This window comes from Staurois parvus, unplaced genomic scaffold (genome assembly GCF_062004578.1).
Source record: "Staurois parvus isolate SC_StPar_1 unplaced genomic scaffold, SC_StPar_1.0 ptg000708l, whole genome shotgun sequence".
Taxonomy (NCBI): domain Eukaryota; kingdom Metazoa; phylum Chordata; class Amphibia; order Anura; family Ranidae; genus Staurois; species Staurois parvus.
The window spans coordinates 775,567-794,408 of NW_028318504.1; the positions used below are offsets into that span (position 1 = coordinate 775,567).

Below are 18,842 nucleotides of genomic sequence, written 5' to 3' on the forward strand. Positions count from 1 at the left end.
TGTGACATAATTATAAGGAGGCGGGTGCACACAGCGGCAGGGGGAGGTGGTCTGTGACATAATTAATGAGGAGGCGGGTACACAGAGCGGCAGGGGGAGGTGGTCTGCGACCTAATAATGAGGAGGCTGGTGCACACAACGACAGGGGAGGTGGTCTGTGACATAGTAATGAGGAGGCGGTCATGCAATGTGACGTACTGTCCATGAACAGAAGGATCGCACAGGTTACAGAAGGAGGTTGTTCTAAATGTAGAAAGGAGAGCCATATTAATATTAATAAGGGGGCGTATGCACGGCTATCAGGAGGCGGTGATATCAGTGAGCAGGCGGGGTCGGGTGAACTGGTCCCGTCCTCCCGGTGGGCGGTCCCTCCACACTGATAAACACAGAGCAGGTCGTTGCGGTGTCAGTGACGGCGGATCGGTGATCGGAGCGGACGGTCGGACGGAGACATCCAGGGAGCGGAGCTGTGTTCACCCCGGGGCTCGGAGGAAGGTATTGGTCGGGCTGGCTGTAGACAGGTGCTCTTTGCAGTGCCATCTGCAGTGGGGGATGGCTGTCAGAGGACGTCATGGGGGTCCCTGCAGTGTGGTGGGGGGAGGGGAGCTGATTGCTCCATGAAAACGGGAGGAGGGGGCGGGGAGATCTGACCTGGAATGGGGGAGCTATGCTGGGTTGGGGGGCTGCAGATGCTCCCCATCCCCCTCCATGGACGATGTCCTCCATCAGGCACTGTTCTGATCTGACCTTCTATGGTGGCTGCCCATCTTCTCCATCACATCGCCCCTCACCCGCTACACTGCATGGTGTGCACCCTTCATCTGCCCTCCGCCATACACCGTACAATCATGCTGGCCATACACACAGCAACTTTATGCCCCATCGCCTTGTAGACCAATTTAGTGCCCGATAGAAGATGGAAGAGCTCGTTCTGAGCCCCAAACAGGTATTGGATGCTGGAATTTGTCTTTTTAGATTGTATTAGCCATCAGATTGTTCTGTGTATGGCCGCCATTAGATCCACCAACAGCCTTGCAGTACAGGGGCCCGATTGGAAACACGGTGATTGGATGGGCTAGGTTTGACCTTACATTACATAGATTTGGTAAATCTGAAGTCGATTGCACTGTGTATGATGATCTGCAGACTTTGATCACACTACTGTATGATCGTGTTTCCGCTTGGCACGTGTAGAGAAGATCATTCGTTTCATTGGTGGCCCTACACGCAAAAAGGTAGCCCCCCGACCCAGCGTGGAAACGCACGATGACGGGGCTCTGTGTTCTGCGAGTGCGTTGGGGTGCCGTTAACGATCGCAATTGGCTAAAGATTGGCTCGTTTCTGTATGTCAGAGAAGTGTGTGTGTCAGCGTTCCCGACCCGCGCTACTGCCAACGTAGCCTTACACTGTCTGATCAACTAGGAATTTACGTGACCAATCGGTAACGTTCAGGAGGGATGGAGGTGACCTTCAATTCAATGTCTGTACAATCACTTTTTATTGTTGGCGTCCTCATGTTAAGCTGACCATACACTGTACAACCAGATTGTAGAATCGCCTTTATTGTGGCCCTGCACTGTCCCACGGGCTTGTAGAATCGCCTTTATTGTAGCCACGCGCCGTCCGACCGGCTTGTAAAATCGTCTTTACTGCGGCCCTACGCCGTCCGACCGGATTGTTTAATCGCCTTTACGGTGCCCCGTGCCGTCCGACGGGCTTGTAGAATCGCCTTTACGACGGCCACACGCTGTCCGATGGGCTTATAGAATCGTCTTTTACGGCGGCCCGACAAGATTGTAGAATCGCCTTTATTGCGGCCCCACGCTGTCCGACGTTCTTGTAGAATCGCCTTTATTGCGGCCCCGCGCTGTCCGACGTTCTTGTAGAATCGCCTTTACTGCGGCCCCGCGCCCTCCGACGGGCTTGTAGAATCGCCTTTACGGCGGCCCCGCGCCCTCCGACGGGCTTGTAGAATCGTCCTTTTCCGGCAGCCCCGTGCCCTCCGACGGGCTTGTAGAATCGTCCTTTTCCGGCGGCCCCGCGCCCTCCGACGGGCTTGTAGAATCGCCTTTACTGTGGCCCCGCGCCCTCCGACGGGCTTGTAGAATCGCCTTTACTGTGGCCCCGCGCCCTCCGACGGGCTTGTAGAATCGCCTTTACTGTGGCCCCGCGCCCTCCGACGGGCTTGTAGAATCGTCCTTTTCCGGCGGCCCGCGCCCTCCGACGGGCTTGTAGAATCGTCCTTTTCCGGCGGCCCCGCGCCCTCCGACGGGCTTGTAGAATCGTCCTTTTCCGGCGGCCCCGCGCCCTCCGACGGGCTTGTAGAATCGTCCTTTTCCGGCGGCCCCGCGCCCTCCGACGGGCTTGTAGAATCGTCCTTTTCCGGCGGCCCCGCGCCCTCCGACGGGCTTGTAGAATTGTCCTTTTCCGGCGGCCCCGCGCCCTCCGACGGGCTTGTAGAATTGTCCTTTTCCGGCGGCCCCGCGCCCTCCGACGGGCTTGTAGAATCGTCCTTTTCCGGCGGCCCCGCGCCCTCCGACGGGCTTGTAGAATCGTCCTTTTCCGGCGGCCCCGCGCCCTCCGACGGGCTTGTAGAATCGTCCTTTTCCGGCGGCCCCGCGCCCTCCGACGGGCTTGTAGAATCGTCCTTTTCCGGCGGCCCCGCGCCCTCCGACGGGCTTGTAGAATCGTCCTTTTCCGGCGGCCCCGCGCCCTCCGACGGGCTTGTAGAATCGTCCTTTTCCGGCGGCCCCGCGCCCTCCGACGGGCTCATAGAATCCATGATTTTCACACGATTCCACATGTACACGTTTGTCATGTAAAGGAAGCTCGAGCACCTTTTTTGGGTGTCTCGCTTTGTTAAATGCAGATTACTACACAAGTTGCAGCAAAATCGCTCCATGTTTAGGGCACCATTAACCCCTTGGCACCGGCTGCTCCTGACCTAAGGGGTTTCTGATGGTGGGGGCGTGGTTTAGGGTCATGTGACCGCTGGGATTGCTTGTCACGCGATCGGAAAGCTGGTGAAAAATATGCAAAAAAAAATTCCATAAATTAGCGATTTCCCTCTAGAGTTTTCTAGAAACTGTTACAATGTATCTCCTGATACAGACTTGTTTCCTGTGCTCTTCCACTCCATCTAGTGGCCATAATGAGGTAAATACCTCACTGGTGCCCATCTGTATCATTGGAGGAATTGGCCCAAGGCTAGGTTCACACCTATGCAGTTTGCGTTTGATCAGCTTCTGTGGTGCATTTTGCGGTGCATTTTAAATATGCGTTTTTGCCACTTTTTTGTGTTCTTTGCGTTTTTTTTTTTTTTTTTTCCCCAACTTGTTACTGGGCAGGTTAAAACGCATCAGAACGCCTTACATGCTCTGTAGAGTCTCCATTGAAGTCCATAGAACGAAAAGCGCACCGTGCTGCATTCCCACGCGGTGTGATTTGGGCCCATTCATTTTGTCAATTCCCTGCACCTGCATAAAAGGTGCGGGAAACCTTTTGCCACACCCATGCGATCTGATTCTTGCAACCTGTTGAGGTGTCATTAATTTAACATTTGACACCCATGGCAGATCGAATGACCGGAGGGAGATTTCAATGCAGTGCGGGAAACGCTCAGGGTTCGGCGCATTTTCCCGCACTGCATTTATGTGAACCGGGGCTAAAACAATGTTTCTTGACCAGGGGGCCCTCTGGGTTCACTGGGACCATTTGCCCGGGATCAGTATTGTAAGTTGCCATGGTTGGGGCGGGCCAACTGCCAGCACCATAACAACCTATGGCGCTGAAGAGTCTGGACGAAGTGGTATCGGATCCTGGGGTGATGGCGGCCCGCTCACTCACATGTTGACTCCTGACTCCAGGGCAGGTGGCACGAACTGCCAATTCTGCATCCTCCACTTCCCACCCTTACCATGCTGCTGGAGCCAAAAGGAAGGGCTCTGATGTGGCACGGGGCCGTTCTGATATAGAGGACTCGTGATGGGGGAGGGGGCTCTGATTGGATAAGATGGACTCATTTATAGGGGGACTCGTGATGGGGGGACTCATGTATATAGGCTTCTGATATGAGGGTGATTCTGATGTGAAGGGGTTAATCTGATATGAGGTGACCTCTGGTTGATGAGTGGCAGTTCTGATGTACAGGGGCAACTGATCTAATGGGGAGGCTCTGAATGGATGGTGTGGACTCATTTATAGAGGGACTCCTGTATGAAGGGCCCATGACATGATTGGTTAGGGGTGATTCTGATGTATTGATGGGTAGGCTCTGTGATTGGGGGGGGGGGGGGGGGGGAGGGGTGGTGCTCTGGATGGGCTGGACTCATTTATAGGGGGACTTTGATGTGACGGGGGTGCTTTTGATTGGTTTCGGGCAGCTGATGTGATTTTGGGGGGGAGCTCTGAATGGTGTGGGCCATAATGTGAAGGGGGGGTATATCTATAGCACCCTTCTGATGGTGTTGGGGCAACTCTGGCATAAGGGGGGCCTCTGATTTTTGGGGGTATTTCCGATATGTAAGGGTGATTCTGATGTATTGGGTAGGCTCTGTGATGGGGGGGCTCTGATTGGATGGGCCAGACTCTGATGTAATAGGCAGGCTTTGTGATTGGGGGGGTTCCCTAATTGGATGGGCTGGACTCATTTACAGGGGGACTCTGATGTGATGGGGCCAACTCTGGCATGAGGGTGCTGCTGATTGATTAGCTCTATTGTGATGGGGGGCCCTCTGAATAGGGTAGACACTGATGTTATGGGGGGGCGCTCTGATATAAAGGGGGCTCTGATATGAAGGAGGGCATATGTATATGGCAGGCCTCTGATGGGTTGGGGGTGATGATTACATGAGGGGAGGCCTCTGATTTTTGGGGGTGATTCTGATGTGATTGGGGGGGGGGGGACTCTGACGTGAAGTTAATTTAAAAAAAAAAAATTGAGAAGCCCTGACCTAAAAAAAAACATTAATTTTTTGCCCAAAGGTTAGAGCGAATGTTCATGCAGATTTGCTGGACGAATATAAATGCAGTTTTCTTTTTACTAAATGGACCCCGATGTGTGAATGTGGGCTTACGGGCGCACATGCGGGTTCCATCTTCTCTGGATGTGGGCTGGTGGGCGCACACGCAGGTTCCATCATCTATAGATGTGTGAATGTGGGCTGATGGGCGCACACGCAGGTTCCATCATCTATAGATGTGTGAATGTGGGCTGATGGGCAAACACGCAGGTTCCCTCTTCTCTGGATGTGTGAATGTGGGCTTACGGGCGCACATGCGGGTTCCCTCTTCTCTGGATGTGTGAATGTGGGCGCACACGCAGGTTCCATCATCTATAGATGTGTGAATGTGGGCTGATGGGCGCACACGCAGGTTCCCTCTTCTCTGGATGTGTGAATGTGGGCTGATGGGCGCACACGCAGGTTCCCTCTTCTCTGGATGTGTGAATGTGGGCTGATGGGTGCACATGCAGGTTCCCTCTTCTCTGGATGTGTGAATGTGGGCTGATGGGTGCACATGCAGGTTCCCTCTTCTCTGGATGTGTGAATGTGGGCGCACACGCAGGTTCCATCATCTATAGATGTGTGAATGTGGGCTGATGGGCGCACACGCAGGTTCCATCATCTATAGATGTGTGAATGTGGGTGCACAGGCAGATTCCCTCTTCTCTGGATGTGTGAATGCAGATGAACCTTTTTTTTGAAGGTCTGATCCTTCCTAATGCAGAGATTTGATCCCCTGGTGTATGGTAGCTTCCTATCCATCAGTGGCCATTCCTTCCTTTTTTTTTTTTTTTCTTCTGATCTCCTTTCATTTTTTTCTTGTTTGTGAGTTCGGTTGTCGTATGTGAGTTCGGTTGTCGTATGTGAGTTCGGTTGTCGTATGTGAGTTCGGTTGTCGTATGCGAGTTCGGTTGTCGTATGCGAGTTCGGTTGTCGTATGCGAGTTCGGTTGTCGTATGCGAGTTCGGTTGTCGTATGTGAGTTCGGTTGTCAGATGTGTAAACCACACTCGTGTCTTTGGTAAACTCTGCGCACAAAGCCAGCATTGACTGTATTGCGCTCCAATCCCCTTCCCTGCTTAGCACAAATCCCAGCATAGAAATGGCTCTGCCAGTGACTTTCCGCGACCCTGGAAGCTTGCAATCCGGGAACACTGCGCTTTTCCCTTTGATTGCGTCCAGGCACGGCACGCTGTTGTGTTGTAGGGTCAGAGCCTGTGTGAATGGTGAGACATGGCATTTTAATGTCAGCCTGCAACATCTGCCAAGCCAGGCTGTGTGGATGTAAAGTGCGGCGGTGTAGTGGAACGCAGCGTGTGCTGGCACTCGTACAGAGCGATCGGCAAGCAATTAACAAAGCAATCACAGAACATCTCCGCTGTACATCAAACGGTACCAAACACTGGGAGCTGCAGTAATAAGGCGCATGGCGCCGTCATGAAATGAGGAATGACATTTCTGTGCAGCAGTTAAAGGGATATGTACGCGGCCATGGAGATACTAACGATCCTCTGCGCAGGGTCTTGGCAGAAAGATCCGCCATAATAAACCATGAAATGGTCAGTTCAGTGCTGGCAGTTAGATGGTGAGATCTTCCCATGTCATGACATTTATGAATGTAAATGTGTGCATGTCCAGGCTTCTCTAGGCATGCTCCCATCAATTGCTGAGCTCAGACACGGGGTTTTTCCTGTTTTTGATTTTATGGATCTGCACAGAGCAACAGAGCATTACTGATCTCTATGCACCATGCGCACGAGTCCATAGAAGACAATAGAGCTGCATTCTGTTTAAAACAAAACTGCGTTCACACTTCAGCTGGGCATCGTTAGTTGCTTTTCAGCAGGGTGGATTTGATTTAAAGCAAGTTGATTTAATCATCATTTAAATCCGTAGTTAAAAGGCTCGATTTTTAAATCGTAATTTGTGAAGCACATCTGTCATCTCTGTCCCGTGGCGGTGCCTCCTCTGACTCACCGATGGTCCCATTCATTTTAATGGGATGGCTGGTGATGCGGCAGTGACACGAGGTGAGGGACGTGGCGGCAGCAGGTGAGTCGCTAATAGGCGCTGCCATGATGGATCTAAAATGACAGGTGCTCTTTAAATGTAAGGTATCAAACTCATTCTTAACCACTTCCAGTCCGGACACTTTTACCCCCTTCCTGTCCAGGGCAATTTTCAGCTTTCAGTGCTATCACACTTTGACAATTGCACGGTCATGCAACACTGTACCCATATGAATTTTTTACCATTTTTTTTTTTTTTTTGAGACCGATAAAACTTTATTTTAGTGGTATTTATTCATCACTGGGATTTGTTTTTTTTTTTCCTATGTAAATGTCCAAATTTTTTTTAAAGTGTTTTTCTTATAAAATTTTGCAAATCAATAATATTTCATCATAAATCCTGGCCAAAATTTATTCCGTTATCTTTTTAGTGAAAAAAAAAGCCAAATTAGTTTATAACCAAAAATTATAATTTTTAAACTTTTTTATTTTATTTTTTTTATATTTATTTTTTTTACATAATGTCACCCTAGCAGTACAGTGGTGTCACCATGGTGACAGTGTACTACTTGGGGGTGATGAAGGTGGTTTTTTTTTTTTTTGTTTTTTTACACTGATTGCTTTTACACCCATAAAGGATGTAAAAACAATCATTTCTCTTTCTCCCTGCATTCTTGCAGCCATTGAGAACTACTGATTGAGCTGTGATTGGTCACAGCTTGTCACATGGATGTGGATAGCCTTGTACCATGTGATCTCTGTGATCATTCAGATTTCACATGTAGTAAGCAATGATGTCACAAGTGACATCTTGCTTACTACTTTGCATGTGATCACTGGGCAATCAGCGATCACATGGTCGGGACCTCGTACAGAGGTCCCGTCCGATCGGTGTTTCACTGTGACGAGCATCAGATCATGGTGCTGCGCGCTCTCAGGAAACGCGCACAAGCAGGGTGCGGGGAGGCCGTTTATAAACGGCCACCTGACCCTGCAGTGCCACCGTCTGGCCGTTTGTATACAACGGCCAGACGGGAGGTGGTTAATGGATTTTTTTTTTTTTTTTTTGGGGGGGAGGGGGGCATCATCTTAGGCCCTATACTCATGAGAATATCAGACGAATGATCACCCGTGTGTTTTTTTTTTTTTTTTTTTTTGTTTTTTGTTTAGGCCTGCTAGTCTCACGTGGAAAGTGAAAAGGCTACTAAAGATATGAAAATTCTCCTGTGAAAGAAAGGCATTTCAAAAGCGATGTCCTGTATTGTATTTTTGGATGACTACTGTACTGATTAAATGAAAATCGTATGATCTGGTATCGTACGAGAAACATTTTTGCGCTTGTCCCTTCAGATATTGTCGTGATTGGCTTTCGAGAGCTGTGTACAAACAATCCGATTTTATCAGACGATCTGTCCTCGTACAAAAGTTTTCGTACGATTTTCTTAGTGTTTACAGGGCATACAGCTTGATCTTTAATTTTATGAACCATTCACAAATTGTTTCTGGTTATTTCTGCAGTTAGTGTAGGCTTGTACTTTTTACGCTTGCATTCCAATAGGTATGAATGGGGCTGCCTGTGGCTAGAACTCCCATGTGGGTAGAGATGGCCCTTTAACACTGGTTTATGCCCACGTGAATGAGGCCTTATAGTCATTTCTTCTTGTTTTTATTTTGTGAAAAAAATCCCAACGTTCTGTAGAAGTCCTCAAGTATTGGAACTTACTTGACCACTTGGGTTAGAATTGGCATAGATATCCTAGAAACGTAGAAGACCGATGGCTGAAGACCAAGTGGTCCATTATAGGACAGTCAGATATGTAGACCTAGTCTTGCAATGTCTTTTGGCCCTGATTCTTCCAAATAAGGAATGTTCAAGTGGGGGAGGTAAGTGCTAAAAGCTCTGGTACTTGGTTGAAGTGAACAATCTCTATCAGGTTTCCAAACCTATTCATTTTGTCCCCAAGAATGGTATTTCGGACCTGTGAGATCGTCGTTAGATTGTTGTACTGTCCACCCAAAACTGGGCAGACTGTCAGATCATCCTCCAAATTTATGTAGGTGCCTTTTTAGTTTCGACTGCTTGATTTTCTATGGAGCTCTATGCCATCCAGTGTGTAGTGTGAGAAGATGAAAACTGAACATACACCATGCCCCCCGATTGTAGACTCCACTCTTCTTTTGATCTACCAACAACTATGTAATGTAAGGACTTGCCTGATTGGTTTTTAGGATGGATTTTTAGGTAAGCCCTCAAAATACCTGGTTGTTGGTAAATCTACAGTCGTTTGTAGAGAGATTGTACATTTGAATTGTAGCATTCATGGCTAACTTTAGATATTAGTAGCCACTCTCCAGTTACTTGGTGTTCAGTGATGTCATTGAGCAATTATAGTTTGCCATTGCCTGAGAGGTAGAGTGTAGCACAGGGAAAGATAGGAGTGGTGGACCTCAAATAACATCAGTGGTAATGGTGAACACAGGTTCTGGAACTCCTACAGAATCCACAAACCCCTATGTGGGGCGGTCTTACAGAAATGACTTCCCTTCTAGTTATGAAAGTGTATGGTAGTCGTCCTCCAACTATGATAGGTTTGCTACCTAGCTGGTATTTCACTGGCCATGCTGGTAAATCAACTGTATTTGTGGATCTCATAAGAAGAAACCGCAGAACCACAAAAAGGGCTTCCTGGTAGTCTGGCTGGTGCATTGGTGCCTCCTCTGAGGGCCGGACAATACATTGACTTCTCTTCCTAGGTTCAGTCAGTTCATTGGCCTCTCCTCTGGGGGGGGCCAGCAGGCGCTTGTTGGCGCCTCTCCTCTGGGGGGGGGGGGGGCCAGCAGGCGCTTGTTGGCGCCTCTCCTCTGGGGGGGGGGGGGCCCAGCAGGCGCTTGTTGGCGCCTCTCCTCTGGGGGGGGGGGCCCAGCAGGCGCTTGTTGGCGCCTCTCCTCTGGGGGGGGCCAGCAGGCGCTTGTTGGCGCCTCTCCTCTGGGGGGGGGGGGCCAGCAGGCGCTTGTTGGCGCCTCTCCTCTGGGGGGGGGGGGGCCAGCAGGCGCTTGTTGGCGCCTCTCCTCTGGGGGGGGGGGGGGCCAGCAGGCGCTTGTTGGCGCATCTCGTCTGGGGGGGGGGGGGGGGGCCAGCAGGCGCTTGCTGGCGCCTCTCCTCTGGGGGGGGGGCGGCAGCAGGCGCTTGCTGGCGCTTCTCTGGGGGGGCGGCAGCAGCAGGCGCTTGTTGGCGCCAGATTGGCCTTCCACCCTGTCTTTGCCATAGGCTAATTATTTCTGCTCCCTCTGACCAAAGACTCCTCATCAAACATAGACTGTAAATCAGTCTTATATACTTTTTCATACATCATCTTTGGCATTCAAATCGGATGAGTAAATTGTTTTTGTTCTTTTGAAACATAAGAAAAAAAAATGTGCATCTAAAGTAGAAAACTTTAGAAACCCCATTACATTTTAACTTGTTTTATTTTTGCTTTAGCCAATTCTTACCTGAATAGTTGTCCCTCGTTGGAAGAATTCCCTTTGCTCTTGTTCTAGTGACCACTATAACATTTTGTATTTTCTGTCACTTTCTGCTCTTGTGATATTGGTCACCAGGAAAATGTAGGAGTGCATCCTACCAGTAGGGACACAAATGGAAATAAAAGTTAAATCTAACCCTCATCCAAAACTAAAAAAAAAAAAAAAAATGTTTTACATTTTATTTAATTTTTTTCACACTTTTTTATTTTATTTCTTTTGTATACTTGGTATAGAACAGCGTTTTTCAACCACTGTGCCGCGGCACACTAGTGTGCCATGAGATATTGTCTGGTGTGCCGTGGGAAAAATTGCAATTTCATCCGTAACATGTGGCCTCGGCTCACAAATAGACCAATCATTAGAACAGCAAGGGGCAAACTACGGCCCGTGGGCCGTATACGGCCCGGCGGACCCTTTAATTCGGCCCGCGGAGCGTGATACTGTCAGGATGATCTGTCCCCCTCGACGTATCTGCGCATGTGCCGGAGATCGCCGATCGGCTGCTAATGCCTGAAACTGGCACATGCGCAGATATGTCGAGGGGGACAGATCCTCATAGGAGACAGATTTTCATGCTACACCGGAACGGCGAGAGGAATGCGCGGAGCAAAGGTAAGTGAATTGACACAGGGGGGGCTTGGGGACTTAATATGGGGGATGAATTACTATATGGGGGATGAATTACTATATGGGGGATTAATTACTATGCTTACTATGGGGGAATATTACTATACTTACTATGGATGACACATACACATCATTCATCTACTCTTGGTCCGGCCCCCGGGTCCAATTATAAAATACTTTATTATTTCATAATAAAGTAATTATAAAATAATTTCTTTGTGTTTGATTCCTATTCAAGAGAATTACTTTATATATAGTCAATATAGGCACAGAGGTAAATTTTTTTAACATTTTCTAATGGTGGTGTGCCTCGTGATTTTTTTCATGAAAAAAAGTGTGCCTTTGCACAAAAAAGGTTGAAAAACACTGGTATAGAAGAACAGAGCTAATCTACAAACTGCAGTAACCCATGGCAACCAACCAGAAAATCATATCTTTATCTGATTGTGCTACAGCAAAAACTGAAATGTAAAATGTTACAGGTTATTATGTTTTTGCACATTTTGATTTTTGTATTTCTTAATTCCACACATTTGTTATACTACTGACCCCTCTCTTACTGAATTTATTTGGTTTCCATGGTAACATTAAGCAGAAGGTTCTTTCTGGAATCTTTTATTTCTTGTATAAACTTGAAATCCCTGAAACCAGATCTAATTAAGACAAGGATTGGTCTATGCTCCTAAGACGTTAATGAGCCTTGATTATCAGGAAGGATCCCGTTGGAGCCATTTCGAAGGTCCTTCTGGAGTAGATATTGTTCTGGGTGGTGACGTTGCAATGCTGAGTCAGTCATCCTCTCTTCTTCTCCACTATGATAACGTAGAGTAGAAAGACCGACGTGGCTTCATGTCCTTGTCTAACCCTTCCTGGCATTGGTTCCAATTATGTGGAAGGAGGAAAATCTTTGTAACACCAAAGCTTTATGGCCTTTATCTACCCAAGTGCCTTTTACAAGAACTTGTTAGTAATGCTTTATAGCAGCCTGTATCAGATTTTACCCTTCTGAACTAGCTGTTATTTTCTGAGGTCTGAATCTTATTGGCAGCATTGTTTCAATAACGACTATTCTTAGTATTGGTATTTTTCACTTAGATTTGGTTGATTTTCCACTTTTCTGTTTCAATATTTTTATTAAGAAAGTTTGTTTTTAAGAATATAACAAGCTCAAAATATGCCCTCCCAGGGGCAGAGCAGAACAATAACGGATACAGAGACATCCTCCTGACTTGTATTAGTCAAATAACGAAATGTTCAGTGACATCAAGAAGGGACATCAAAAAGCCGAACCAAATGGCAGAAGTAATCCAACATAATATCGGAAAAAGAAAAGGGAAAAAAAAAAGAGGTTAGAAGAAAAAAAAAATAAAACAGGGAATCCGAAAGAAAACATGAAAGAAGGGAAACTAGAAGGATCACGGATCCGGGCTAGCATAGGCAGCGACTATAGGAAGCCATAACTAGTAGGAGGCAGGGATGGCAAGGAATAACGTATCCAAGGTTCAAAAACCTTAAGGAATCTCGGATGAGAATCGTGAAGCATGCTAGTCATCTGTTCATTGGATTTTCCACTTTTAAAATGTGTGTAAACTTTGTGATCTGTCACTTAGCACTACCACCGTTCTAATTCTACTGCCTTTAGCTAGGGGTCTTTTGTTTTGGATTGTCAGTACTACCGCTACTAAATGACAGATTACCAGCAGGGTACTGTTATTGTAATCGGGCCAGGGATCCTGGGTGACATCAATGATCAAATATAGTCATGATCCCCTGCTGTTCATATGAATTTCATGATCTGTCATTTTTAGCTTCAGTAGCACTACTATTGTTTTAATGCTACACCCACTACAAACAGCAACTGGCTGGGGATCTTTAATTTAGAGTTGTAGTACTACTGCCCCTAAATGACAGATCACCAGTCGGCTACTGTTTGATTCTTGAGTCACGCAGGATCCCTGGTTTTTCAAATAGCCGTCTGTTGATCTGTCACTGACAGTAGTACTACCAATGCACGGGGTAACACAGCGATAAGAACGGTGGTAGTGCTGCTATGGCTAAATTACATCAAATCCATATGAACTGCAGGGGATCATGGGTAACATCATGGGGATCATGCCTATATTTGATCATTGATACCACCCAATATCCCTGTAGTCATGATCCCCATGATGTTGCCATGATTCCCTGCTGTACATATCAATTTCATGATCTGTCTTTTAGCCACAGTAGCACTACCACTGTTCTAATGCTGCTGCTTCTACTAAACAACAGATCCCCATCTGATTTGGAGATCCTTCATTTTGCATTATAATTCAAGCTAAATAACAGATCACCGGCTAACTACTGTTTTGCACACAGGCTCAGGCTTTGATCAAAGCTTGTTATAATCCTATTTGGTCAAAGATGTCACCTATGGTCCCCTGGTGTGAATTTTGTGATCTTATCACGTAGCACTGGCAGTACTGCTGTGCTAGCACCGCTAAATGAAAGATCCCAGGCTTTTTTTTTTTTTTTAATGGTAGCTGACCAGGGTTTGTCATTTAGCCCTGGTTGTGTTACCTCTACTAAAGGATAGATTATGAAATTCCTGAATGCTTAAAAGTGATCAGGTCTTGTCATTGTTCAAAAATAGCGTGTTGTAACAATGCATCTCACTGCCCCTACACATTGTGCCCTGGCTGGTGTAAAAGAGCCTTTAGATCAATGTTTCTCAACTAGGGTTCCTCTAGAGCACAGGTATCAAACTGGTGGCCCTACAGCTGTTTCCAAACTACTAGTCGCATGTGGCATTGCAAGATTGACAGTTGACTCCCAAAGGCAGAGGCATGATGGGACTTGTAAGTTGGCAACAGCTGGAGGGCCGTCAGTTTGACACCCCTGCTCTAGAGATTGCCAGGGGTTCCTTGAGCAATCAGCAATTTCTGCCTCTCAGATGAGTTCCCACTGACCCCAGTAATCTTTTTAGCTATCTGTAAGGGGGTAATTCTTCCCAATGACCATGTGTAAGGAGCATTCTTCTCACTGATCATCACACTGTGTCCTGATTAGATATAGTAATTTTTAGAAGCTGCTCCCTGAGACCGGAAAGTTATTTTAATGGTTCTTCTGTCTCAAAAAGGTTGAGAAGTTGCCTTGGATTGTAAGCTGTAATGGACTGGTCAGGCCCATTGTGTCCTGATCTGTATTGATGTAAGGATATTTTGTTGTATATCCTTTTGTGAAATGCTATGTATGGGTCACAATGGCGCTATATAAATTGGCGATGGTAATTTTCCCTGCCATCTTCCAACCTGAGGAAGAAATGGGGAATTTTAGAGTTGATCGGTTTCTGCCCACAAAAAAAAAAACTTTCCTTGACCTGTCAAAAAATGGACTCCACTAGACCTCTGAAGATATGCTGTGGTATGTGGCATCAAGCTGTCTGTAACACTTTAAGTCCTGTAAGTTGCAAGGTAGAGCCTCCATGGATTGGTCTTCCCACTGTAGATCCTGGTGCCATCTCTTCCCCAGGAAAGTGATGCATATGCACCTCGCCATCCACCTTATGTAAGGGAAAACATGATTTATCAGACCACACCACCTTCTTCCTTTGCTCTGTGGTCCAGTTCTGATGTTCATTCCCATTGTAGGCACGTTTGGCTGTGGACACGGGTCAGCATGGACACCTTGACCAGTCTGTGGCTACACAGCTCCATACACCACAAACTGCGATGTACTGCGTTCTGATGCCTTTCTATCGGAGCCATTTTGAACCTTTTCAGCATTTTGAGCTACAGTAGCTCTTCTATTGGATTGGACTACATGAGACATCCTTTGCTCTTCACATGCATCAGTGAGCCTTGGCTGCCCATGTCCCCATTGCCAGTTCACTAGTTTACCTTCCTTGGGCCTCTTTTGGTTGGTCCTGACTAGTGCAGACCAGAAACGTCCTACAAGAGATGCAGTACTGGAATTGCTTTGACCCAGTCCTCTAGCCATTACAATTTGACCTTTGATAAAGTTGCTCAAATCCTTACACTTGCCCATTTTTCTTCTTTCAAAACACCAACTTCAGGGTGACAACATGTTCGCTTGCTGCCTCATATATCCCACCTATTTTCAGATACCATTGTCCATTATACTAACTTTACCTGCCAGTGGTCATATTGTTATGGCTGATTTGTGTATATGACTGCCAGTTTTGGTCTATATTTTCTATAAAGTTTCTGAAAATGCTAGTTGTTTGGTGGTTGTCGCTCCTGCCTTGCAGCACTGGGGTACTCAGATCAAGTCCCAACTAGTTTGCGATCTGCATGGAGTTTGCATGTTCCCCCTGTGCTTGCGTGTATTTCTTCAGGGTATTCCAGTTTTCTCCCACACTCCACAGATATGCCGGTAGATTCATTGGCTCCTGTCCAAATTGACCCTAGTATATGAATGGGAGTTGGGGACCTTGGATTGTAAGCTCCTTGAGGGCAGGATCTGATGTGAATGTATAATATATAAAGCAGTGCATAAATTGTTGCTGCTATATAAAAATACATAAATTAAACGTTGCAGATCCAAGAGAGTGAATGGAATAAAGTCAGTAATTATTTTGTATACCGAAATCCAAGCGTGACCGGTTCTCTTTTAGAATTACTACTTTTGGTTATAGACAGCATTATTTAATAAAGGTCTCCTATTCTAAAATGCTAATTCTGTTAACTCGTTGCTGTGTTGTGTGTTTTTTTTTTTTTTTTTTTTAAATGGTTGTTTCATGTTTAGCATTCAGCTTAATTCCTTCCATCAGTTTAGGCGTAGGACCTCGTGAACTCTCCCAGAATTCTCTCTATTGTGTACAGACTTGCCCAGAAGACGCAGGGAAACCGTGCTTGGAAATAGTTTGTTCTCGAGGTGTTTGCTTTGTTTCGTAATGAAAATGACGTAATCCTAACCTTTCATTCACATTTTGTACAAATCCTGGGAGGGGTTGTGTAATCCAGTATGAATTTTCATGCTGTGAATCATTGGTTGGGACAATTGTGTTCATTGTTATGATGTATAGAGAACAAGTTCCTATAGTAAAATTCTAGGAATGTAGAAATTTCTGTAGCTTGTAAATCTGTAGATGGGAATGGCTGAGGTAGACATAACGTCATCAGATGCCCAAAGGTATGCTCCAGTCATAGTGACAGGGACAGAGGCTGGGACTAATTTTAAGGACCTGCTCACGTGATCTTTGAGATCTCTTCACATCACAGTGATGCTTTGAGATGGGTTGTCGTGCGTTGTGTAAAAATGCTGATATGCACCAACGCATTGCCCCTACACATCCGCTCCTTCATTGCCCCTACACATCACACACAAGAAACAACGCATCACCCCTTCGCTGCTCCATTACCACTCCTACATATTGCACACCCGCACCAACACCTCACCCCTTCACCTCACACACCAGCACCCAACACTTCACCCCTTCACTGCCCCTTCACATCACAAATCAGCACCAACACATCCCTTCACTGCCCCCACACGTTGCACACCAACACATCCCTTCACTGCCCCCACACGTTGCACACCAACACATCCCTTCACTGCCCCCACACGTTGCACACCAACACATCCCTTCACTGCCCCCACACGTTGCACACCAACACATCCCTTCACTGCCCCCACACGTTGCACACCAACACATCCCTTCACTGCCCCCACACGTTGCACACCAACACATCACGCCTTCACTGCCCCTTCACCTCGCACACCAGCACCGACGCATTGCCCATTCACTGCCCCTTCACCTCGCACACCAGCACAAACGCCTCGTCCCTTCACCTCACACACCAGCACTGAGGTATCACCCATTCACTGCCCCTTCACCTTGCACACTAGCACAAACACCTTGTCACTTCACACACCAGTACCAAAGCTTCACCCCTTCACCTCGCACACTAGCATTGGCACATCACCCATTCACTGCCCCTTCACATCACACACCAGCACCAATGCCTCACCCATTCATTGCCTCTTCACATCACACCAGCACCAACACCTCACCCCTTCCCTGCCCCTACACGTTGCACACCAGCACCAACACATCACCCCTTCTTTGCCTCTACACATTGCTTTCTAGTGTCAGTGCATTACCCCCTCACTGCCCCTACATGTTGCACACCAGGACCAATGCATTGCCCCTTCGCTGCCCCTACATATTGCACACCAGCACAGACCTGTTTTTAGCTTGCAGGCTGATGTGAGCAAACCCAAAGGCCAGGTTTACAGTTATGGCCCAAAGAGCCCCAACTGTCCCCCTTTAATCTAACACAGTGGCCAAAGAGATGTACACATGCCATGGTCATGATTCTTAGTACCACTTTCTAGCCAGACAGGGAGTATAAATTTAAATCTAACCCATGCAAATGAAGCCATCCCACCATCCGCATACAATGCACACGGTGGTGTAAACGTTATAGGGTTAGAACAGCTTGCCAGCCGGCTGTTGAGATCCCCCTGAAATGTGATTTATTTTTTAGCCTCCCTATTACACAGGTGGCCGGGGGATGGTAAAAACAGGATATTGATTCATGTTTTTTATGACCCATCACTTTGCTCCTCTACAAGCAAACATGGTGCTACTTAGTCGTGTACACATTTCTGGAGCCACATTGCTTTGTTTCATTGTGCAGCAATTTTAACTCTGTCCTGCCTGCATTGCGATGTGGTTGCGGCGCGGTCCTCTCCTGACTATTTTATGCTCAGGAGCTGATTTACACTGCTGCTAGTGTGACAGGAGTCTGCAACCTCTTGGCACCGGCAGTATGCATATATGCAGCTGCTTGGTAGGTGGGCGTTAACGCCGAGCAGTTGCATATATGCAGACCTGTTAAGACTACCTACCGTGCTGAGAGTGCACTCCCAGCATGGTAGCCAGCGGGGATCTGTAAGCTCCTGATGCATACTTGCAATCACATGACCCAAATGTCCATCTTCCTCACGGCTTTTAGAAGCCTTGAAGGGCCCGGAGGCTGTCGGTGCCAAAGGGTTAAAGGAGAAGTACAGCCAAAGCTCGTTTTGGCTGTACTTCTGTGGATCACAGGAGTACAGTCCATTCTGCACTTTTGTGTCCCGTTTCCAGCTGACAGTGGGCTAAGGTCAGCTGATGTCACTTAGCCAGTCCAGGCTGGGGAAAGATCCTGCCTATACCCCCTTCCTGACCAGGGCAATTTTCAGCTTTCAGCGCTATCGCACTTCGAATGATAATTGCGCGGTCATGCATCACTGTACCCATATGAATTTTTTACCATTTTTTTGAGACTGATAAAGCTTTATTTTGGTGGTATTTATTTACCGCTGGGATTTTTATTTTATTTGCTATGTAAATGAAAGTTCAAACATTTTGGGAAAAAAAGTGTTTTTCTTATAAAATTTTGCAAATAATATTTCATCATAAATCTTGGCCAAAATGTATTCCGTTATCTTTTTAGTAAAAAAAAAAAGAAATAAGCCAAATTAGTTTATAACCAAAAATTATAATTTTTAAACCTTTTTTTTACATTTTAATTTTATTTTTTTTATATGTGTTCTTTTTACATACTGTCACCCTAGCAGTACAGTGTCACCATGGTGACACTGTACTACTTGTGGAGGGGTGAAGAAGATTTTATTTATTTATTTTTTTTACATCCATATAGGATGTAAAAGCAATCATTTCTTTCTCTCTG

The 18,842-nt window shown here is 46.8% G+C and overlaps 1 protein-coding gene across 1 annotated transcript in view; it reads left to right on the forward strand.

Moving 5' to 3' along the window:
- The first annotated feature begins 344 nt into the window (after window positions 1–344).
- SMOX (spermine oxidase) overlaps window positions 345–18,842 on the forward strand; it is a 61,098-nt gene continuing 42,600 nt past the window's right edge. The window contains exon 1 of the mRNA XM_089653355.1: window positions 345–495. The gene's annotated coding sequence lies outside the window, so the exon portion shown is untranslated. The remainder of the gene's footprint in view (window positions 496–18,842) is intronic.